Source organism: Calonectris borealis, chromosome W, assembly GCF_964195595.1.
Source record: "Calonectris borealis chromosome W, bCalBor7.hap1.2, whole genome shotgun sequence".
Classification (NCBI taxonomy): Eukaryota; Metazoa; Chordata; class Aves; order Procellariiformes; family Procellariidae; genus Calonectris; species Calonectris borealis.
In genome coordinates this window covers 47,474,641-47,500,089 of record NC_134351.1, presented here as the reverse complement: position 1 = coordinate 47,500,089, position 25,449 = coordinate 47,474,641, and the positions used below count along the sequence as shown (strand labels likewise).

The 25,449-nt window shown below is 42.3% G+C and overlaps 1 pseudogene; it reads right to left on the bottom strand.

Annotated features, from left to right (window-relative positions):
- LOC142074901 (geranylgeranyl transferase type-1 subunit beta-like) overlaps positions 1-18,915 on the bottom strand; it is an 83,676-nt pseudogene extending 64,761 nt beyond the window's left edge.
- Positions 18,916-25,449: the final 6,534 nt, after the last annotated feature.

Sequence of the window (25,449 nt, the reverse complement as noted above, 5' to 3'; positions counted from 1 at the left end):
ATAAGGTAAAGAGGAAATAAGTTCATGAAGAGTTCACTACCCTGCCGACCACCAGAGACCACCCGAGACCCCCAAGGAGACCCTAAAGGCTTTAGTGCGCATGTGTTTAAGATGATGCAATATTATAATTAGTTCTCGGAAATGTAATGAATATGTAACAAGGAAACTTAAAATATGTATGAGAAGCATGGATATAAACAGAAAGGTGACTAGACCAGGTGTGCTTGATTTGTGGCAAGTCCACCGAGCACCCAGGCCTGAATAAAACAATATCTCTCCTGAGCATGTGGAATTGGTTACTTGCACGCCGGGCACGAATCCGCTTTTCGGACAACAGTTTTTGGCGACCCAGGTGGGACTGCTGTGAAGCCTTGCCCGGATCGACTCGCCGGCTCTCGGTGGGGAGACCCTGCTCTCCGGACTCCAGCGCGCACTGACCTTTTGATCGGGGACTCCGTGAGTATTCTCCCCGACCAGAGCAGGTGAGCGACTCAACGGTGCAACGCTAAGGTAAATGAGATATTGTTCTGGGGTATAAAACTGTGAAGGAATTGTGGCCACAGGTAAAGAGGTATATTCATATGCGTTTGACAGTGACGACTGGAGTATATGAAGTTGTAGGCGCCAGGGGTAAACCGGTATATTCATATGCGTTTGACAGTAATGACTGGAGTATATGAAGTTGTGGTAAAGAACGTTCTTTTTTGGTAAAGATATGGGAGCTCAACCATCAAAAGTAACACCTTGTTCCCCCTTAGGATGCATCATTAAACATTGGGGAAAATTTGGGGGTGATCCTTTGAGAAAGGATAAATTAATTGAATATTGTACTAAATGGTGGCCAATGTATAAATTAGAAGATGAGAAAAAAATGGCCAAAATTGGGAACCTTGCAATATAATACTATTTTACAATTAATGTTATGAGGTACCTTATGTATTTTTTTTTTTTCTTTGAGAAATGATCATGAAATTTGGAAAAAATGTAAACTTTTAGATTTAGATTTTAATGTGATGATAATGATGATGGAAAATAAGGAACCAAAAGTGCACTGTTGTTCTGCTTGTAGCATAAGAAAATGGTGTTTAAAACTAGGAGAAGAAGAGGAGGATACACAAATGTTAGTACCACCAAGTAAAAATGAAACTTCTGAAACCGAAGCAAGAGGAAGCAATACTTTTAGTCCGATAGCTGGCAGGACTAGAACCCAGCAAGGGTCTGTATTGTTAGCACCCCTTCGCCAGGCAGTGGGCCCAAGGGGGGAGCCAGTATTTGTGAAAGTACCATTTACAACTTCTGATTTAATGAATTGGAAAGAATTAGCAGAATCATATAGAAAGAATTCTGAAAAGGAGTATAGACCTTTTCAAACAATTATTGAAAATCATAATCCAAATTAGCAAGATATTAAAATTCTTTTGAATAATTTGTTTACTCCTGAAGAAAAGAGGGTAATATTAGAAAAAGCAAATATAGAAAATTAGAGAATAAATGCAAGAGAAAGTCCTGCTCATTTTATGCCAACTCAAGACCCAAATTGGAATCCTAATAGTAATGATGGGAAATTGATGATTAAACAGTATCAACAATTAATTTTGTATGGAATAAAGAATGGAATATCCCGCAAAAAAAATTTGGCGAAATTGACTCAAATAATTCAAGGAAAAACAGAGGACCCATCCACCTTTTATGGACGATTATGTGAGGCAGCTAGGAAATGGACAGACTTAGATCCTGAGAGTGATGAGAATAGAGCAATATTTACTACTTTGTTTGTAGGGCAAGCTGCTCCAGATATTCGAAAGAAATTGCAGAAAGTGGATGGGATTACAGGAATGACTATATCACAGTTAATTGAAATTGCTTATAAGGTGTATAACAATAGGGAAGAGGAGGAAAAGAAAAATCAGGAAAAAGAAAAAATAAAAGACAGGAAACAAAAAGCTGCTATTTTAGCAGCTGCTTTTGTAAATGCCCAAGGATCAGCTGGAGGAAGAGGTAGAAGATATTTGAGAGGTAGAGGGTATTTGAGAGGAAAAGGCAGAGGAGGTAGAGATATGTTTAAACAATATACCCCATTAGGATTTAATCAATGTGCTGTATGCAAGAAACAGGGACACTGGAAGAGTGAGTGTCCAGAGAACAAAGGAGCAGTCGTGACTCAGTCACAGCAGATACCACCTGAAGCTGATTTACTTATGATGGGAGGAGATTCTGAATGATGGGGACCGGGGGTAGAAAATGATATTTTCCCAGCTGAGCCCCTGGTTCCAGTAAAGCTGAGAGATGAAGTAGTCAATTTTTTTAGTAGATACTAGAGCAAAATATTCTGTTATAAATACATGTAAAGGACCAATGAGTAAATTTAATGTATCTATTGTTGGGGTCACGGGAAAGAAGGAGATAAGGCCTTTTTGAAACCTTTAAAATGTAAAATTGGAGGAAAAACATTGATGCATGAGTTTTTATATATACCGGAATGCACCATGCCTCTCTTAGGACGGGATTTATTGAATAAATTAGGAGCACAAATCAACTTTAAAAAAGGAAAAATCCAAGTTCATTTTCCTGAAGCTAATGCCTGGCAAGCCCAAGTTTATTTATTACAGACAAACACAGATGAATCTGAAGAAATTCCAGAAGAGATTAAAGATGCAGTTTACCCTTTTGTTTGGACAACAGAGAAACCAGGAAGAGCGAAGAATGTGGAACCGGTAAAAGTTGAATTGAAAACAGGAGTTCGACCGGTAAGAAAGAAACAATATCCTATTAGTATAGAAGCCAGAAAAGGTTTGAAACCAATAATAAATAATTTTCTTAAATACGGACTTTTAAGAGAATGTCAATCTGATTATAATACTCCTGTCCTTCCAGGGAAAAAGCCACATAACCAAGGATATAGGCTGGTCCAAGATTTAAGAGCAATAAACCAGTTAGTGGCGGACATTCATCCAATAGTCCCTAATCCATATACGCTGTTAAGAACTATCAATGAATCAAATGCATATTTCTCTGTTATAGATTTGAAAGATGCTTTCTTTTGTATACCTCTGGAAGAAAACAGCCAAAAGATTGTTGCTTTTGAATGGGAAGATCCGTCAACTGGGAGGAGGACTCAGCTCTGCTGGACCGTGCTGCCACAAGGGTTTAAAAATAGCCCAACCATCTTTGGAGCAGCCCTGAATAAGGAACTGGAACAGTGGTCCGGTAAGGAAGATCAAATCACCCTCCTTCAGTATGTTGATGACATCCTATTGGGAGCAGATACTACTGAGATCTGCAAAGAAAAGACTGTTAACCTCCTAAACTTTTTGGGAATGGCCGAGTACAGGGTGTCAGAGAAGAAAGCACAAATTGCAAAACAAACTGTAATTTATTTGGGGTTTGAGATTTCCCAAGGACAGCGAAGACTGGGAAATGGTAGAAAAGAAGCCATTTGCAGGACGGCACCCCCTCAATCCAAAAGAGAGTTGAGAGGATTTCTAGGAATGGCTGGATGGTGTCGCCTTTGGATTCCAAATTATGGTTTGATGGCAAAACCATTGTATGAGGCAACCAAAGGCCCTGAAGAAAATCCTGCCTCTTTAATGTCAAGTGAAAAAGAGAGTGATCTTAACCATGATTGTTTACAAGTCATTGAACAGGTATATGCCAGCAGGCCAGATCTGAAAGATGTCCCTCTCCAGACTCCGGATGAAGAATTATTTACTGATGGAAGCAGCTTTGTTGTAAAAGGAGAAAGGAGGGCTGGCTATGCCGTGGTAACTTTAACTGAAGATCGAGAAGTAAAAGCATTACCTCCAAATACATCCGCCCAGAAAGCAGAAATTATAGCCCTCACAAAAGCCTTAAATTTGGCTAAAGGTAAAAGAGTCAACATCTATACAGATTCTAAATATGCTTTTGGAGTTGTGCATGCTCATGAAACAATATGGAAGGAGCAAAGACTTTTATCTGCTAGCGGTACCCCTATAAAATATGGAACAGAGATTTTGAATTTGTTGGAAGCAGTACAGAAACCTAAAGAAGTTGCGGTGATTCATTGTAAAGCTCATCAAAAAGGGGACTCAAAAGTAATACAAGGAAATCGAAAAGCAGATGAGGCTGCTAAACGTGTAGCATTAAATACTATGATTTATGTTTTAATTCCATCAAAAGAAATTCAGGTGGAATCCCCAAATTATAATGAGAAAGAAAATAAATTAGCTATGTTATTACATTGTAAGAAAAATGATCAAAGATGGTGGATAACTTCACATGGACAATGTATAGTAACCCCTGAAATTATGAAGAAATTAATGGTCAAAACCCATGCTGAAACACTTATGGGAGCAAAGACAATAGTGGAATCTTAGGAACAATACAAATCCGACCCCCTCCTGGAGAGGTAAAGAGAAGCATAACTTCCGGTGAATATTGGCAAATAAATTTTTCAAAGTTACCGCAATGTAACCAATACCGATATCTATTGGTATTAGTAAATACCTTCTCTGGATGGCCGAAAGCTTTCCCGTGTCAAACCAACAAGGCAAAAGAAGTTGTGAAACATTTGTTGAAAGAAATAATTTCAAGGTTTGAAGTCCCTTTAGGAATGTCCTCTGATAAAGGCCCACATTTTGTAGCGGAAGTTATTAAAAATGTAAAGAACCAAATATTAAAGAAACAAATTCCTAAAATATATCCAGAAGCTCAGTGGAAATAGATTGAAACTTTATCATTTGCCTTGTTAAGAATTAGGGTAACCCCGAAAACTAAAGAAGAAGTAAGTCCATTTGAAATTTTGTATAGTAAACCTTATGATGTTAATCTAACAAAAAAATCTAAACAAATGCATGTAATAGGAGAAAAATGTTACACCAGAAAAAAAAAAAAATATATCCTAAACTGTGAACACCTATACCTAAGGGACCATTGAAATTAACTTTAAGGCGTACTTGATGAGTTATCAGAGATGTTGTTAAATTATTTGTGATATTTAAAATATTTATTGTTAGAAAAAAAAACCCAAATTAATTAAGAAATTGTAAATTTAAGAGTAGAAAATATAAAGCCTGTTGATATTAATTATGACAATCAGTAAAGCTGAATCCCAATTTCTATTGCCAAAATAAGATAGAAATTACAATTGTTCTTATTTGCAATATTGATCATCATCTTAGTTATAATAATTTGTTATACAATTTAATGTATGTCTTTTTGTAGACCAAATGCTTATAAATAAATGATGTGAGACTCATGATGCTCAACATCATAAGTCTCAAAGGGGGGAATTGATGCAGTAGGTACAGTATCTACTATTCCATACTGCTTGCTTTTGTAATTTTACTGTTCGCTTCTGTAATTCTAAACAATGAAGACTTGTTGCTTAGAAGTTAGGTAACTGGCAGGTGTTGTGTTTGCAGGTGTGTAGAATTGTAACTAGTCTAAATTGTGTATCCTGGAAGCATTGTTAGACTCTAGTGAAGAATAACCTTGGAAACTATAAACAAACGTGGTCCAAGCATGGCTCAGGGACAAATTGCGACCCTATAAGGTAAAGAAGAAATAAGTTCATGAAGAGTTCACTACCCTGCCGACCACCAGAGACCACCCGAGACCCCCAAGGAGACCCTAAAGGCTTTAGTGCGCATGTGTTTAAGATGATGCAATATTATAATTAGTTCTCGGAAATGTAATGAATATGTAACAAGGAAACTTAAAATATGTATGAGAAGCATGGATATAAACAGAAAGGTGATTAGACCAGGTGTGCTTGATTTGTGGCAAGTCCACCGAGCACCCAGGCCTGAATAAAACAATATCTCTCCTGAGCATGTGGAATTGGTTACTTGCACGCCGGGCACGAATCCGCTTTTCGGACAACAACTATCCCAAATATTGGCTGGGAGGTGGGGTGACGGGACACTTACTGAGAATTACAGCAATACTATCAAAGACAAACAAACAAAAAAATGCCTATTCTAATCTCTCTTCTTGCAAAGTTGGCTGTTCTTTCAGAATACATTCCTGAAGACAGGGATAGAGATCAGAAAGTATGCAACTCCTGGAAAAAAAGCATGTACACCCTGGAAAATTTTCTCAATGCTAAGTGACAGGAACCTTCTCATAAATAAAAGACCTGTAGGAACAATTATGTGATCCAAACCCCTCAATTTTCTGTAATCAGTCCTGAAATACAGCACAAGAAATCAAAATCTATTAGAGCTAATGTCTGGAACAGATCTGATGGTTTGTAAGTTGCCAGAAAAAGAAATGGGTTCTTTTTATTACTGTAAAAATCAGGCATCAGCAATCTTGACTTCCATATGTTCACTTCATAAAACTCTCTTTATTTCATAAAACTGCTTTAGGGAAGACACCTAATTTGTGGTATATGATTAGACTAGATATTATAAGGAAATACACAATTTTATTTCTACAACCATCCAACATACGAGGTACTTCACATGTTCATGATTTTATAGACAGGCACCTGGAATTACCTCTTCTCTAAAGACAAGCCTGGAGCTATCCCCACACCAGCACTTAACATGCCAGCACCTCACTTCTTAAAATGGCAGTGCCTCATCCACATCTCCCTCACTTCCACTCCTCCTATTGCTATTAACCACTCGCCTGAGTCACCACAGAAAAAACACCAATACCAACTAGCCCAGATAAATAGCACCTCCCTCCACTTCTGTCAAGTTACCTGGAGAGGGCCACTTCTTGTGTGCTCCCTCCCTAACCTGAATCTACTATGAACCTTCCAATCTGAGGACAGCTAGGACAGAGCAACAGTATTACTCCTTCTAAAAATGTTAGGTAAATTTAACCTTCACAGATCTAAAGAATAATTTTTTCATTATAAAGTGGGAACTGTGTTTATCCCTTTTGCTTTTTAACCTTACACCTCCCTTTTTCCAAAAGTCACACCTGTGCTTATAGCTCCTGGCATAGCTACAATTAGCAGAAGTCAATATAATCATTAATAGACTTGTAATATCTGTATGGCATATGCATTTCTTTTAGAAACAGGTGAAAAAATTCTCTGAGAAGATGCTCAAAGGTGGAACTTCTTTAGTATTTTATATTGTCTTGTCTTCAAATTAATTTCATAGCTTCACCTTGAACACATAAAAAAAGCTAAACTAATCACTTCTAGCCTTATTTCTTTAGAGGGGTATATTTCTAGGAATTGCTAGACATACTGCTATCAGAAATTATCAGGACAACCACCTCAGGAAGGTCAAGCTTGTATTTTATAAAAACTAAGAGCAATACACTATTCCCCAAGTAGAAAGCAAAAGTAAAGATGTTACTATTAATTAAAAAAAAAAAAAAACAAACACTAAAAACTCACTCACTGTCTTCTGTGGGAAGGACCTGCAGGGAATAAATCCATTCTATTATATCATCTTTGTTCACCACATCTAAGGAATCCATCATATCCAGACCAGAGAGTGCGAAAAACGCAATTGTCAACCTAAAAGAAAAAGATAAGACTTACACTTCCCACCATAAATATCATTGAGAGATTAACAAATGGTTGAAGAAACAGAAATATCTATGAATTCTCAGCCTTTGAGAGTGGTACATCATATTGAGCCTAGCTCAGAAAGCATGAAATTTATCTACTGGACAAAATTATGTTCTTTATACTTTAAGTATTTCTCCATCTCAACAAGGCTCTTAATATAAGCCATCCCTTCTTTTATACAGCAATGAGATGCCAATTCAGACATTAACCTAAGAGCCTGCTTACCTGAAAAAGTCAGTACAAGGCAAACTAGGTTATTAACATATGGAACATAAGTAAGCTGTCTCTCACTGTGTCCTAAATCCAATTTCAGATGCTTAGAAGTTAGGTGTCAAATAGCAAGGCTTCCTTTATAACCAATCAATGTATCAATAGGCACACTGGATGAATTACCATCTAGAGGTACTTATTTCTTGTCATTGGATACAAAGGAGCCTAGATGAATAACTAACTTAAACATCTAAAATTAAGCAAGTCAAATCTAAGCATCCAACATGGGAAGTGAAGTCTATAGTAGCTAGCATGCTGTACTGGGTCTGGCTGGGATGAAGTTATGAAGTTAACTTTCTTCATAGCAGCCCATATGGTGCTGTGTTTTGCATTTGTGGCTAAAACAGTGTTGATAACACACCAGTGTTTTGGCTACTGCTGAACAGTGTGTGCACAGTCAAGGCCTTCTCTCCCCCCACCCCCAAAGGCCAGTAGGCTGGGGGCGGACAGGAGGTTGGGAGGGGACACTGCCAGGACAGCTGACCCAAACTGACCAAAGGGATATTCCATACCATATGACGTCGCGCTCAGCAATAAAAGCTCAGGGAAGGGAAGAGGATGCAGGGACATTTGTGGTTATGGCATTTGTCTTCCCAAGCAACCCTTACGTGTGCTGAGGCCCTACTTTCCAGGAAGTGGCTGGACATCTGCCTGCCGATGGGAAGTAGGGAATTAATTCCTCTTTTTGCTTTACTTGTGCACACAGCTTTTGCTTTTCTTATTAAACTGTCATTATCTTGATCCACAAGTCTTTTTGCCTTCCATTTTTCTCCCTATCCCCCAGGAGAGGGGAGTGAGCAAAAGGCAGGGTGGGTGTTTGGCTGCTGGCCAGGGTCAACCTACCACACATGCTGAAGTTCTTTCTTACTCATAGCTCATTTCCTTCCTTAAATTTGTGCTATTGTAACTGTTTATAAGGCTGCACAGTAAACCAACCCCTTAGTTTGGGGGGTTTGTTTTTATAACTGGCTTATAGCAGTTGTATCAGTTGTACTGAAAAAGCACCAAAACAGCAGCACTGGGGTAGGAAAACGTTCATGCAACGGTACCTTGGAAGTTCTGACTCAGATTAAAATTAGCTGAATGTACATTTTGCCACTTACAGTTGTATCTGCCTATCCTTCTTCTCTAAATTCTTGCTTTGTCTGACCAACAGATAAACTGATTGTGAAACAGCTGTTGAATAGACAGAAACTACAGCTTAGCATGCTAAGGAAAACCAAAAGTCAATGCCAGCTTTCCTTAGGAGACTAAGTTATAATTTGCAGTTACCTCACAGGCCTCCTGACCCACCCTGAGTATCAGGAGTAGGAACCTCTGAAGAAGTCAGGACAGATGTGGACAGAAGCCTCTATAGCCATCTAATTTCTGCCTGTGGTTCTGCACCAGAGCCACAAACACTAAGGCCAAGAAAAAGTGGTGATGTGAGTCAGCCCAAAATACACCTTAAAATGATTCTGCTAATTAAAACACAGCAGCCAAACAATGATGCAGCAGACACTTATCTCAAACACAATGGCACACCCTACAAAGCATGACATCCCTATCAGTGGGCTGACCTGCTGTTACAATGATCATGTGGCCAAACAGTCACAAGCAGTTTTTTAAGCCAACTTCTATTTCACAACTGATATCACCTAGGTTTACATACCACAAACAGTGATCACAACTCATTTGAAAAATGGTACCTTGTTACACTGAGGTTACTTGATTTCATGGTATCTTTTACTTCAACCCTGAGTTTTTGTATTGCTTCTTTGTACCATTCTTACAAAAAAAGACTTTAATCTATAATCTGCATGGATTCTGACACTAACATTCCCTCTTCAAAAAAACACTCCATGCAACTCTAAGGTCCTTGTCAAAAATTTCAAACACAGAATAGCATGCATCTCCACTAGCGCAGGTATTCATGGTCAAAAAAAAGTATAAACTTATTTTGTAATCACTTAATTCTAAAATCTCTCTTTATTATTATTATTAGAAATAAAGTTTTTGAGTACAGAAAGCCAAAAAGTATGCTGCACAGAAAACATTTCTACATGGAACAAAAATATCATTTAAGCCAAAAATATTATTTAAACATTATCTGATGGCTGCAAAATTGTCTTTTTAAAGTGTAAGCTTAACACTTCAAGGCTTATATCAACTTTTGCCATAGATCAGATATGTGTAACCCAAAATCAGACTCTGGACAATAACCCACTACTTTGAGCAAAACCACAACTTTTTAAGAAACACAAGAAAAAAAAATTAAAAGATAGTTCAGCTGCAGTAAATTAATTTTTGAAACCTTGCATATGATATGTTCCAATTTTCACAAATACTAAGTTTGACAATCTTTGACTGCAAATATTTAAAGGCATTTTCACACTGTTACCCAGCTAAGCTACTTCCAAAGAGGTGCAAACACCATGCCAATTTCAGCACTAGGAACTGCTGTAAACTAGGCCCAAAACCAGAAGACTGTACATACAAAAGACAAAACAATATACCTGACCTATACTGAAAAATACATACATCAGATAAATGAATGTAGAAAATGGTTTTATGTACAATTAGGTTTCAGTTTAATCAAAGCTGATTCTCTGTGTTAACTGTACCAGCAGCATTAAGAAACTGACTGTACACAGAGTACTGGAATTCACATACGATGGGCAAAAACATCCAGGCAGCACTGAACACAGTTCACTCCTCATACAGCCATCTACATACTACATTTTACTTCATATGCTATCCTGCCTCACAGAGAATTAACAGACACGTGTCCTAAGACTAACAAAGACTGTTATCACCACCTTATCTGACACATAGCATGAAATTGGTGGGACGAATCCCATGACTGGAGTGCGGCTATCAATGGCTACAGGCTGTTCAGAAGGGACAGGCGAGGAAGGAGGGGCAGAGGGGTTGCTCTCTACATCAAGAAATGGATAGAGTGTGAAGAGCTGCCTCTGAAGAATAGCCACGAGCAGGTTGAAAGCTTATGGGTAAGAATTAGAGACCAAGGCAACAAAGGGAACCTTGTGGTTGGTGTTTACTACAGGCTGCCCAATCAAGGGGAGACTATTGATGAAGCCTTCTTACTCCAGCTACAGGAGGCATCGCACTCACAGGCTCTCGTCCTGCTGGGGGACTTCAATCACCCTGACATCTTCTGGAAAAGTAGCACAGCGAGCTGTAGGCAATCCAGGAGACTCCTGGAGTGCATTGAGGATAAATTCTTAAGCCAGGTAATAGACAGCCCTACCAGAGGGGATGCAATACTGGTCCTGTTGGTCACCAATGCAAGTGAGCTAATCGGTGACATCAAGATTGGAGGCAGCCTGGGCTGCAGTGATCATGCACTGGTGGAGTTCACAGTCCTGAGGGATATGGGTCAAGTGAAGAGTAAAGTCAGGACCCTGAATTTTAGGAAAGCAAACTTCCAGCTGTTCAAGGAGTTAGTCAATAGGACCAACCTGGGAAACTGCCCTCAGGGACAAAGGAGCAGAACAGAGCTGGCAGATCTTTAAGGACGCTTTCCATAGAGGGCAAGAGCTCTCGATCCCCATGCATAAGAAATCAGGAAAGGAAGGCAAGAGACCGGCATGGCTGAGTCGAGACCTGCTGGTCAAACTAAAGGGCAAGAAGGAAATGCACAGGCAGTGGAAGCAGGGACAGGTATCCTGGGAAGAGTATAGGGATGCTGTCCGGTTGTGTAGGGATGGGGTCAGGAAGGCCAAGGAGCGGCTGGAGCTGAACTTGGCAAGGGACGCAAAGAATAATAAGAAGGGCTTCTATAGGTATGTCAGCCAGAAAAGGAAGGTCAAAGAAAGTGTACCCCCTCGATGAACACGACTGGCAAACTGGTAACAATGGACGAGGAGAAGGCTGAGGTACTCAACAACTTTTTTGCCTCAGTCTTCACTGGCAATCTCTCTTCCCATACCTCTCGAGTGGATGGACCTCAAGGCAGGGACTGGGGGAGCAAAGTCCCTCCCACTGTAAGAGAAGATCAGGTTCATGACCACCTGAGGAACCTGAACATACACAAGTCTATGGGACCTGACAAGATGCATCCCAGAGTCCTGAGGGAACTGGCTGATGTAGTTGCCAAGCCACTCTCCATGATATTTGAAAAGTCATGGCAGTCAGGTGAAGACCCCGGTGACTGGAAAAGGGGAAACATAATACCCATTTTTAAAAAGGGTAGAAAGGAGGACCCTGGGAACTACCGACCTGTCAGTCTCACCTCCGTTCCCGGGAAGATTGTGGAACAGATCCTCCTGGAAGCTATGCTAAGGCACATGGAGGACAGGGAGGTGATTCGAGACAGCCAGCATGGCTTCACCAAGGGCAAGTCCTGCCTGACCAACCTAGTGGCCTTCTATGATGGAGTGACTACATCAGTGGACAAGGGAGGAGCTACTGATGTCATCTATCTGGACTTCTGTAAGGCCTTTGACACGGTCCCCCACAACATCCTCTCTAAATTGCAGAGATATGGATTTGATGGGTGGACTGTCCGGTGGGTGAGGAATTGGTTGGATGGTCGCATCCAGAGGGTAGTGGTCAACGGCTCAATGTCCAGATGGAGATCGGTGACGAGTGGTGTCCCTCAGGGGTCCGTATTGGGACCGGTACTGTTTAATATCTTCATCAATGACATAGTGGGATCGAGTGCATCCTCAGCAAGTTTGCAGACAACACCAAGCTGAGTGGTGCGGTTGACACACCTGAGGGACGGGATGCCATCCAGAGGGACCTGGACAAGCTCAAGAAGTGGGCCCATGTGAACCTCATGAGGTTCAACAAGGCCAAGTGCAAGGTCCTGCAACTGGGTTGGGGCTATCCCCAGTATCAATACAGGCTGGGGGAGGAAGGGATTGAGAGCAGCCCTGCTGAGAAGGACTTGGGGATATACTGGTGGATGAAAAGCTGGACATGAGCCGGCAGTGTCCACTCGCAGCCCAGAAGGCCAACCGTATCCTGGGCTGCATCAAAAGAAGCGTGGCCAGCAGGTCGAGGGAGGTGATTCTGCCCCTCTACTCTGCTCTCGTGATACCCCACCTGGAGTACTGCATCCAGCTCTGGGGTCCCCGGTACAAGAAAGACATGGACCTGTTGGAGTGGGTCCAGAGGAGGGCCACGAAAATGATCAGAGGGCTGGAACACCTCACCTATGAGGAAAGGCTGAGAGAGCTGGGGTTGTTCAGCCTGGAGAAGAGAAGGCTTCGGGGAGACCTTATTGCAGCCTTTCAGTACTTAAAGGGGGCTTATAAGAAAGATGGGGACAGAGTTTTTAATAGGGCCTGTTGCAATAGGACAAGGGGGAATGGTTTTAAACTAAAAGAGGGTTGATTTAGACTAGATATAAGGAAGAAATTTTTTACGATGAGGGTGGTGAAACACTGGAACAGGTTGCCCAGAGAGGTGGTAGATGCCCCATCCCTGGAAACATTCAAGGTCAGGTTGGACAGGGCTCTGAGCAATCTGATCTAGTTGAAGATGTCCCTGCCCACGGCAGGGGGGTTGGACTAGATGACCTTTAAAGGTCCCTTCCAATCCAAACTATTCTATGATTCTATGATTCTATGAAACTATTAGCCTAAGGAAGTCAAGGCAGTTTCAGTGCTTAAATGTGAGTTACACTGCAGGAAAGCCTGTTGTTTAACCAGTCTGACTCTCGAGAGGTTTTTGTTTGGTTGGTTGGTTGGTTTTTGTTCTTGAAAAAGCAAATAAGCAAACTGAGTTAAACCTATAGATTCCTATTTTTAAGAAGTATCATTGCTTTCATTTAACTAGGTTTGTAACCTGTATTAAGACTACTCCCCTCCTCTTTTTTCCTCCCCTGCAATGCAGACATGACCTAAAGATGAACCAAGTTTGTATATTAGCAGTGTTTGTTTCAGTTGAAATGAATGTTGTCAATGCTTTCATAAATGGTAATTAAGCTTTGTTTGCAGTGTTAATCAGAGCTGTGCCTCAAAACAGCTAAAACTGTGTAGAACGATTATTCTGCAGATCTGGGGTTTGGTGACATATATGTGTACAGTTATCCAGTAAGTCTTACTGGCTCACATTTTCTGTGCTTACACTTGCTTTACCCCCTTTCTGTCATGAAGGTTACTATTAAGAATATTGAAAGAGAGCTCCTCTGCCCAGCATGCAAGGAATTATTTACCCATCCATTAATCCTTCCTTATCAGCACAGTATCTGTCACAAATGTATAAAAGAAATTCTCTTTCACTGATGGAGGCTCTGAATCCTCTAATCAGAGTAGCCCTCAAATTAGAATCTATTCTACTAGCATGGATAGAATTGACAGGATTAGTGGATCAGGTACGTGCTCATTGCAGGGGGGTTGGACTAGATGACCTTTAAAGGTCCCTTCTAACCCAACTATTCTATGATTCTATGAAATTAAAAAACTTCATATAGAACAATTCAGAGAGAGCAGCCCTTTTTAATACAACCCCCAAGTCTGGCATCACTATTGCTGTACCTTTTCTTCATGCCTTCTACAACAACTATAGTTACTGCATGTGTGTACTGGGTCTGGCTGGGAGGGAGTTAATTTTCTTCATAGCAGCCTGTATGGTGCTGTGCTTTGAATTTGGGACCAAAACTGTTGATAACACATGGATATTTCAGTTATTGCTGAACAGTGCTTACACAGAGTCAAGGCCTTTTTTGCTCCTCACACTGCCCCGCCAGCGAGTAGGCTGGAGGTGCACAAGAAGTTGGGAGGGGACACAGCTGGGACAGCTGACCCCAACTGACCCAAGGGATATTCCATACCATATGACGTCATGCTCAGCAATAAAAGCCGGGGGAAGAAGGAGGAAGGGGGGGACGTTCGGAGTTATGGCGCCTGTCTTCCCAAGTAACCATTACGCGTGATGGAGCCCTGCTTTCCTGGAGATGGCTGAACATCTGCCTGCCGATGGGAAGTAGTGAATGAATTCCTTGTTTTGCTTCGCTTGTGTGCACAGCTTTTGCTTTCCCTATTAAACTGTCTTTATCTCAACCCATGAATTTTCACACTTTTGCCTTTCTGATTCTCTTCCCCATCCCACTGAGGTGGGGAATGAGTGAGCAGCTGTGTGGGGCTTAGCTGCCTACCAGGGTTAACCCAAAACAACATGTATTAATTTAGGAAGTCAAGCATCAAAGTTTGACATCTGAAATTTATTTTTTAATTGACCTACTGAAAGCTTACATAACAGATATCCTGGGTCTTAAGGTCCCCTCCAAGATAAGCAAATAAAGACATTTCTGATGACAGATTCAGAGCTCTTGATCTTCAGCCAAGTACAAAGACTATAGTTTCTCATAATTCAAAAACCTTTTCAAGTGACTGATTTGAGAAGCTGAATAATCATGGTACAAAGAGCGTCATGAAATATCACAATCTGAAAGACTTTAGAGACCAGGAGAGTTGAATTCTCCTGCCAAACCTCATAGTATGACTGATAGTGTATGAGACTTTACAGACCAGATTACCGAAAATTGCTGATGTTGCATGCAGCAACTACAGATAAAAATAATCATGAGGGCTTTGGACCAATAATTTCAGTAAAGAAGATTGCATTGGGTCTGGCTGGGATGGACTTAACTTTCTTCATAGCAACCTGTATGGTGCTGTGTTTTGGGTTTGTGGCTAAAACAGTGTTGACAACACACCAATGTTTTAGCTATTGCTGAACAGTACTTGCACAGCATCAAGGCTTTCTCTTTTTCCTCGCTCTTTTTCCCTCCCCAGCAAGTAGTGTGAGTAAGAAGTTGTGAGGGAACACAGCCAGGACAGCTGTTGTTATAGTTGTACCAACTCCCTTAGTGTTTGACAAACTACAGTTAGAATGGACCAGCACTGTGCTGAAAAATTCATCCTCTGCCACCTTGCCTTGTTACAACAAATGCAGTTGTTTCTGCTGCAGTGCAGTGAACCAAAACCAATCTCACTGACAAATTATTATTATTTTTTTATTATTATTATTACAAGTTTCTCTGTAATTTAGTTGAGTCCCCCAATCTGGGTCACCATGGAACCACAGAAATGGAGGAACAAGGGAGGTAAGAATAAAAGGATGAGAGCATTTCTTTCTGCAGCAATACCAGGTCAGGAGGTTTGCTGAACTCAGTGACCTTAAACTTGTCAAAAAGGCCAACTTTGTACCCTCAAGGTCAAACTAGGGGTGACACTTTTGTGGTGCAATCACCTGCTTAGAATTTGTTAACAGAGACATATGTATATCTGCAGAACATTGATCTAAAAAGCAGTATATTAGAACTCAAGAATCTCTGGGTGAGTAAAAATGTCATGACTTAAACAAATGCATGAATTTAGATAACCATGATTTTTATTCTAATTGAAGATTTAAATTTGACTATGCCAATTGGCCAAAAAATAAGGAGTCCTGAAATAGCTTCAAACTGATGGTTCCAATTTTCAGAAAACTTAGGGTTTTTTCAGTGTTGCACAACCATTATATACAATTCACTGGGCACTGATTATTTAATGTATCATGGCTACTATGACCACACATTAAATTTAAGCTCAGATAGGTCATTAATTTCAAAAGAGATATGAAAACAATTAGTAGTATTATTAGCATTATTCAATAAGATTAGGGAAGATGCCATGTAAACTAGAGCCTCTGCTTTAGCTCAGTGGCAAACTGTGACAGCTTGGTAATGTAAATCATGGAATAAAAATGTCTAGGCTGGCAGGGATCTCTGGAGATCACCTGGTCCCATCTTCTGTTGAAAGCTGGGCCTTAAACTAGGTTACCCAGGGCCCCATTCAGCCGAGTCTTTAAGGGAGACTCCACCACTTCTCTGGGCAACCTATTCCAATGATTAACTGCTCTCATGGTGAAGAACTTGTAATCTGGTCTGGTATTTCAGTTTAGAGATTGGAAAGGATCTCCGTTATCCACCACCTAAACAAACATAACTGTAGTGAAATAACAGGATTGGAAGAACCCCCCTAAAACTTTAACAAGGTATTGAAAAATGATGAAAGTACACTGAAAAAAATGGTTATGGTCAGTCTTTATAAATATTTGTCAGGCACCTATATATATTTATTTAAAATGGAGGAGAAAATAGTCTGCTGTAAGATTCCAAGAAGAATTTAGCCTTCTTATCACTTATCTTGTTTTAGTTTGCCCCTGTACTCAGCACTGGTGAGGCCGCACCTCGAATACTGTGTTCAGTTTTGGGCCCCTCACTACAAGAAGGACATTGAGGTGCTGGAACGTGTCCAGAGAAGGGCAACGAAGCTGGTGAAGGGCCTGGAGAACAAGTCTGATGAGGAGCGGCTGAGGGAACTGGGACTGTTTAGTCTGGAGAAGAGGAGGCTGAGGGGAGACCTCATCGCGCTCTACAACTACCTGAAAGGAGGCTGTAGCGAGGTGGGTGTTGGTCTCTTCTGCCAAGTAACTAGCGATAGGACGAGAGGAAATGGCCTCAAGTTGCGCCAAGGGAGGTTTAGATTGGACATTAGGAAAAATTTCTTTACTGGAAGAGTGGTCAGGCCTTGGAACAGGCTGCCCAGGGAAGTGGTTGAGTCACCATCCCTGGAAGTATTTAAAAGACGTGTAGATGAGGCGCTTAGGGACATGGTGTAGTGGGTATGGTGGTGTTGGGTTGATGGTTGGACTCGATGATCTTAGAGGTCTTTTCCAACCTTAATGATTCTATGATTCTAGTTTGGATTATCCACACCAGAATTATGAACGTTTTCTCCACTTCATATTACGTGGCCATGTTTAGCCCTCTTGGCTATGATTTTAATAGATTTGTGTATCAAATTTATTATAACTTTAATGCCTAAATAAAGCTAGTGTATAGCATGGTAAGACGACTTCTTTATGCCATTTGAAATAATAAAGTATACTGAAACAGGCTAAGGCTTAATGAATGAATGTATTACTTAAGATCAAAATGTATAACTTATTTAATATAAAGCTATGTGTTATTTCACACACTGCTTTTTAACACTATATCCATACTCATCTTCATAACTGAAGAAACACATGGTTTTTGCCAGGTATCTGTACTTTCAACTGAAGGAAAGCTTCATTTAACAGGAGGACTTGATCAAAGTCATTGAGCATCTTCACAGTATGTACGACTTCCAAGAAATTACAAATTGAAAAAAATGTGACGATTTTATTGGTTGAATAAAGTATTGAATCCTTTACACATCTCTAAGTTTTTATTAAATGCACAAGATAGTCAATAATTTAACTGTAAAGTTGCATCAGAAAAAACTTATTAGCTTACATGAAGACATTAAAAATCTGAAATAAATGCATTCTGAATCCATTACATGGACAAGTGTCCCTCTACTTTAAAGTAAGAGGCATATTTCACTATTACCAGTAACACGTTTTAACGCTTGTACTAGCTAATGAAGATATAAACGATTTTTTGTTACATAATAGTATTCTGCATACTGACTTTAAATTACAGATGACTTAAGTCATTTATTTTAAAATCGGCTTTCAGGGTGGATTAAAAGAATGAAGCACAGGACTAAAAATAGATTAGAAGGATTAACAAGTGGGGTTTTTTCCTCATGCATATTAAGGAGTTTAACTGAGCACAGACTAAACTTCTACATAAACTTATATTTTTGTGAACTATCTGCTGGTGAAGAGTTTCCTAGAGAAGGCGTTCATTTTGACCACCGCTGCGCCGGCTGTTAAGACTACCGACACAGTGAGATCCTGTACCCTGCCCACAGCTGCTTCGCCAGTGATACCACCTCGAGGGAAGCCGGGGCGGGCGGGCGGACAGCTCTCCAGGAATGATTTCCCGTCAAACGCAACCGCCCCTGGGAGAGGAAAGACTCCCCCCGACTCTCTGAGGCTGGCGAAGGACGCCGGGAAAAAGGAAACAGGGTCTGTCCCACCTTTCTACCGTGGGGCCCGAGGGCGACGGGAACGCGCCAAAGCTCCATCAGCCCGGCCCACCGAGCATACCTGCTGGTCTCCAGGAACGAGTACCGCTCGGGCAGGATCTGGAGACAACGCTGGAAAAAACACACATGCTGTTCTTTCAGGAAGTCCAGCCGCTCCACCTCCCCCAAGTTCAGCGCCAGCCGCGCTACCGCCATCTTACCCCCGGCTGTGGCCGGCGCGCACAACCTGCGTCATATGCGGCTGCCGCGGGATACAACCAGCCGCCGGTCCCACCCGCTGGGCGTGAAGTTCTCTTGCGGACTGCCCCAGTATCGTCTGCTAGCTCTCCCCACAGACCTGGACTGGACAGCCGCTCCCTCAGTAGCTCAGCTCCCCCGCGGGGGCTCTCTGGGTCCACCTCACCCCGGAAGGACGGGGAGAGGAAGAGAGTAACTGCTTACTTCGTAACGGCACGCTGTCAGCCTGCAAGAGCTGCCAGTCAGCTCAATATGTGCCCGAGATACTATTAGGTAAAATGACTACATATTGTTTTATTACAGCTGGTAATATCCTGCAGGTAAATCCAGTAACTTGAACTAATTATTCGTGTCTCAGGAAATAAGTTACTGTGTAGCAAATTGCATACAAGACTTCCATCGACGTTCGTAAGGGTTAATAGTAGCAAATAAAATCAGGGTTACTATTTCTCATAAACCAATCTGAAATTCAAGGAGTATAAAAAAAAGCTGATCATAGTGAAGAACTTTTAATACAAACTGAAATATGTCATGATGAAAACAATAATAATGTAACAAAAAAGTTCAAATACAACACTCACAAAATACAAAGGTAATATATGTCATTGGATCGAGCAAATTTTGTGAAAACTTCTGAAGACAGTTGGCCACTTCATATGCAAGGAAATCATCATCCTGTAAAAAAGATAGGCAGATGCCTATTTAAAAAAGTGTTTATAAATAACTATTTTTATACTGGTGCGTGTCCACTGTTCTCCTCCTTAACTACAAGGAATATGTAAAAGCGGTTCTGAACATGTTAGTCCAATCTCTTTTCTGCATTCCTCCCAGCTCTTGATAGGCCTGCAAAACCTGGACAGGCCTCTGGCTACATGCATTTCAACCTTACAGTGAAACAGACAAAAGAAATCTGTTCTTTTTGATCAATCACAGAATGAATTACATATGCTCATTAGATCTTTATAATTTATATAAGTGCAAAGTAAACAAAACAAATCTACCTAGTCAGAAGGAGACTTTTGCCCGCACTACCACAGGAAACATAGCAGAAGCTTTTATTCCATGGAATTAAGAGAGGCAGCAACTGCTTGCTTTCATTACTTACACATCTGCATACAGCAATCAGGTCTCTCAACTTTTCTTTAGCATGAAGAATAATACATCCTGATGTGTGTTTCCCAAACTTTTTTCACACTGAAGTAAACAAAATTACCTCTATATTTAGAAGGAAATATGGGCTTGAATAAACCCACAGAATTTAGATAAGGAGGAAAAGCAACATCTTTGTCTAGAATAAAGTTTCATACACTTTCTTGGACACAGACATATATTGTTATTCATAGTGAATCTAAAATAGATTTAAGTGAGTAAAACTAGGGTATTAAAGATTTAAAAAATATTTATAAGATTATATTACAGGAGGAAGCAGGTGTCGTGAATGAGTGGTTTAGAGGCTGCCCAAAGAATCACCATCAAAGGTATTAGCAGAAAGTGATTTTAACAGAGATTTATAAAAGTGTGACTTAACAGAGTTCGATGGCAAGGTTCACTATATTACTTACTACATGGATAAAACATATAAAGAAAAATCATGTTATGTCTCAGGGATTATATCTTAGGGACTATATGTGTTTAGCAGCAGTCTAGGGTTCATTCACAGTTTTAGCAGCACTTAATCATTAACTAATTTAATATTTACAAAGTGTTAGTAGCGTCTACTACAATCACGACTTAATTACAGATTATGCTTACTATTAGTTCACACACACAGAGACAGAAAGTTATATATATAAACATACAAAAGATACCTGTTAAAAATTCCCTTCGAGTTCAATGAAGAAATATTGACGTAAAATGTCTCGGCATTTCTCAATGGGCGAGGGTTGAGCCTCGAAGAGTGAAGGATTTCAGCCCAGGTCCCGTCAGACGACAGGCCTCCGAATATTGCTGGCTCAAGACATTGCAAGCTCTGAGAGGCGTCCCACTCAGAGGGAGATGCTGGGTGCAGCCCGCTGCAGTCCAGGAGAGCTCAAAGGGTCTCACTTAGGAACACTGTTTACAGGTTCGCAAGATGGTTAGCTTTAGTCATCCGTAAATTGCCATCCTGGCCACAGTCCCAGGTGGTAATTACTAAAAATTCTCAAGGTTTCAGTGTTGATCTACTTGACACCTGGGCCAGGCAGTAGATGTACGTTCCCAGCCTCAGCTATGCAGAGTTTCTGATACGGTCAAGGAGTGCTCAACCGCCAGACTCGGTACACCAAGGCCGAGGTTACATGGGTGTCCTGGTTTTGGCTGGGATAGAGTTAAATTTCTTCCTAGTGCTGTGTTTTGGATTTAGTATGAGAAGAATGTTGATAACACACTGATGTTTTCAGTTGTTGCTAAGTACCCTGCTAGTCAAGGACACTCAGTTTAAAAAAAAAAAAAAAAAAAAAAAAGCGTTGGGAGGGAGCATAGCCAGGACAGCTGGCCCAGCTGGCCAACGGGGTATTCCATACCATGTGACGACATGCTCAGTATATGAATGGTAGGCGTGTTCCAGGAAGTACCAATCGCTACTTGGTTATCGGTCAGCGCGGGTGGTGAGCAATTGCATTGTGCATCACTCATTTTGTATATTCTATCATTATCATTATTATTTTCCCTTTTCCTGTTCTATTAAACTGTCTTTATCTCAACCCACGAGTTTTTCTCACTCTTACCCTTCCGATTCTCTCCCCCATCCCATTGTGAGGGGAGTGAGCGAGTGGCTGCGTGGTGCTCAGTGGCCGGCTGGGGTTAAACCACGACAGTCCTTTTTTGGCGCCCAACGTGGGGCTCGAAGGGTTGAGATAACGACACATCTGACACGAATGGGTTAAAACAAATTCGTTATAAGCATTCATTATATCAGTTTAGTAGTCGCTGGTCACAATGTTGGTTTATTTGCTCTCAGAGTTGTTGGATCTGTTCTGGGAGTTTTGGTATGTAGCACCTTACTAGGCTGTCTATACTGCTGATTATCAGTTTGTATGTGGGGTTGGTCATCTCTGGGAAATGGATTAAGGTCATCGCTTTGCTATACTGTGTGACACTGGTTTATGTTATGATAAAATTATTGATCAGGAGCCTGTATTCAGCACTGCCGTCATTCCTGTTCTTCAGGAGCTAACTTTTGGAAACTATTAATAATTACACTTTTTACCTCTTCTCCTCGGAGAGCCAATTTATGGGGGAGACAGCTTCCTTCACCTTCCCCTTCTCCTCCAGGCTGATTACAATAGCTCTTGAGGATTTTGAATATCCTTGGGATGTTCAAACCAGTGTGTTCCTATTGCTATGTCTCCTGAATGTGTTTCAGGCCTTGTTTAAGGTTAAACAACTATTTAAGAATACCACCCAGAGACCTCCCCCGAGGCTGGATAGTTATGAGTGGCAGGGTGTGTGGGATAGTATGGGCAAGTGCCTAGGACAGTGGTCACCTCCAATGTTTTGAAACTTCACCCCTGAACAAGTGCAGAATCCTGAAAAACTAGTAAAATATTTGGAAAACGTATGCTGTCACCCTGGCAATTCCAGAGAGACCCGGATCACTGCAACGTGCTGGGGCCTGGCCCATGCCTACCAAGCCCTGTTCAACACTATTCAGAACCCTCAAGGGGGAGAGAAGGTCTCCGGATCTGATGACAAAACGACGGGCAGTGCAGCTACTCCAACCCCCGCGATGGGCACTGCGGCTACTCCAACCCCTGCGCCGGGCGTTGCAGCTGAACCAGAGGACCAACCCTTCCTGGTATCCGTAGCCACTGTACATAAGAGGAAATCTTGGAAGCGAAAATCAGGTCATTTAGAAAGGGATGATGGAAAAGCAGGGCCATCACGAGGAGGGGAGGAGGAAGAGGAAGAACTCATAAACGAGACGGAAACCACCCGATCCCTATCCCTGGGTGAGTTGCGAGATATGTGGAAAGATTTCAGCCGTCATCCAGGCGACCATATTGTTACCTGGCTGCTCCAATGCTGGGAGAATGGGGCCAGTAGCCTGGAATTAGAGGGGAAGGAAGCCAAACAGCTGGGATCCCTTGCTAGGGAAGGGGGCAGTGACAAAGCGATTGGACAAGGGACACAGGCCCTCAGCCTCTGGAGGCGACTGCTGTCAGGCGTGAAGGAAAGGTATCCCTTCAAGGAAGATGTTACATATCGCCCAGGCAAATGGACCACTATGGAGAGAGGTATCCAGTACCTGAGAGAACTAGGCATGCTGGAGGTGGTTTATAGTGACCTGTACAACAAGCAAGTACCCAAAGATCCACATGAAGTCCAGTGCACCCAACCCATGTGGCAGAAGTTGCTACGGAGCGCACCAGCGTCATATGCCAGTTCTTTGGCAGTATTGTGCTGGAAAGAGGAAGAAGCACCAACGGTAGATGACATGGTTAGCAATCTCCGGGAATATGAAGAAAGTGTCTCCTCCTCCCTTGTCTCGGCTGTGGAGAAACTGTCCCGGGAGGTCCAGCAACTCAAAGACGATAGATCCTATTCTCCACCTCTATGGACCAGTATCTCAGCCATTAGGAGTCAGCGTTTTCCTGCTCAAGAGAGAGGATATAGAAGGTACACACCACGGGGCACCCTGTGGTTTTACCTGCGTGACCACGGAGAGGACATGAGGCAGTGGGATGGAAAACCTACCTTGACCCTAGAGGCACGGGTACGTGAGCTGCAAGGAAAAACAATCACACAAGGGGGTTCTCCCAGGAAAAATGCTGCTCCAGTTTTCAGGAAAAACCTGTCTCACGACGGTCCAGTTTCCAGTGAACAGTTCCCCAGACAGAGTAGAAGGGCTGATCTTACTTTGGATTGTAATTGTAATGAAGAAATTCTGGACTCGCGTTTGCAAGAAGTGAGAAACAGATACTATGACCAGAACTAGAGGGGCCCTGCCTCTGGCCAGGTGGAGGAAAGGGACAACCGGGTTTACTGGACTGTGTGGATTCGATGGCCTGGCACATCAGAGCCACAGGAGTATAAGGCTCTCGTAGACACCGGTGCACAGTGTACCCTGATGCCATCAAGCTATAAAGGGGCAGAACCCATCTGTATTTCTGGAGTGACAGGGGGATCCCAAGAGTTAACTGTATTGGAGGCCGAAGTGAGCCTGACCGGGAAGGAGTGGCAGAAGCACCCCATTGTGACTGGCCCAGAGGCTCTGTGCATCCTTGGCATAGACTACCTCAGGAGAGGGTATTTCAAGGACCCAAAAGGGTACCGGTGGGCTTTTGGTATAGCTGCCCTGGAGACGGAGGAAATTAAACAGCTGTCCACCTTGCCCAGTCTCTCGGAGGACCCTTCTGTTGTGGGGCTGCTGAGGGTTGAAGAATAGCAGGTACCAATCGCTACCACAACGGTACACCGGCGGTAATATCTCACCAACCGAGACTCCCTGATCCCCATCCATGAGCTGATTCGTCAACTGGAGAGCCAAGGAGTGATCAGCAAGACTCACTCACCCTTTAACAGTCCCATATGGCCAGTGCGAAAGTCCAATGGAGAGTGGAGACTAATAGCAGACTATTGCAGCCTGAACGAAGTCACGCCGCCACTGAGTGCTGCCGTGCCGGACATGCTAGAACTCCAATATGAACTGGAGTCAAAGGCAGCCAAGTGGTACGCCACAATGGATATCGCTAACGCGTTCTTCTCAATCCCTTTGGCGGCAGAGTGCAGGCCACAGTTTGCTTTCACTTGGAGGGGCGTCCAGTACACCTGGAACCGACTGCCCCAGGGGTGGAAACACAGCCCTACCATTTGCCATGGACTGATCCACACCGCACTGGAACAGGGTGAGGCTCCGGAACACCTGCAGTACATTGATGACGTCATCGTGTGGGGCAACACAGCAGAGGAAGTTTTTGAGAAAGGGGAGAGAACAGTCCAAATCCTTCTGGAGGCCGGTTTTGCCATAACACAAAATAAGGTCAAGGGACCTGCACAGGAGATCCAGTTTTTAGGAATAAAATGGCAAGATGGACGTCGTCAGATCCCAATGGATGTGATCAACAAAATAACAGCCATGTCCCCACCAACTAGCAAAAAGGAAACACAAGCTTTCTTAGGCGTTGTGGGCTTTTGGAGAATGCATATTCCAGATTACAGCCTGATTGTAAGCCCTCTCTATCAAGTGACCAGGAAGAAGAACGATTTCAAATGGGGCCCTGAGCAGCGACAAGCCTTTGAACAAATTAAACAGGAGATAGTTCAGGCAGTAGCCCTTGGGCCAGTCCGGGCAGGACAAGATGTAAAGAATGTGCTCTACACCGCAGCCGGGGAGAATGGCCCTACCTGGAGCCTCTGGCAGAAAGCACCAGGGGAGACTCGAGGTCGACCCTTAGGGTTCTGGAGTCGGGGATACAGAGGATCCGAGGCCCGCTACACTCCAACTGAGAAGGAGATATTGGCAGCATATGAAGGGGTTCGAGCTGCTTCGGAAGTGGTTGGTACTGAAGCACAGCTCCTCCTGGCACC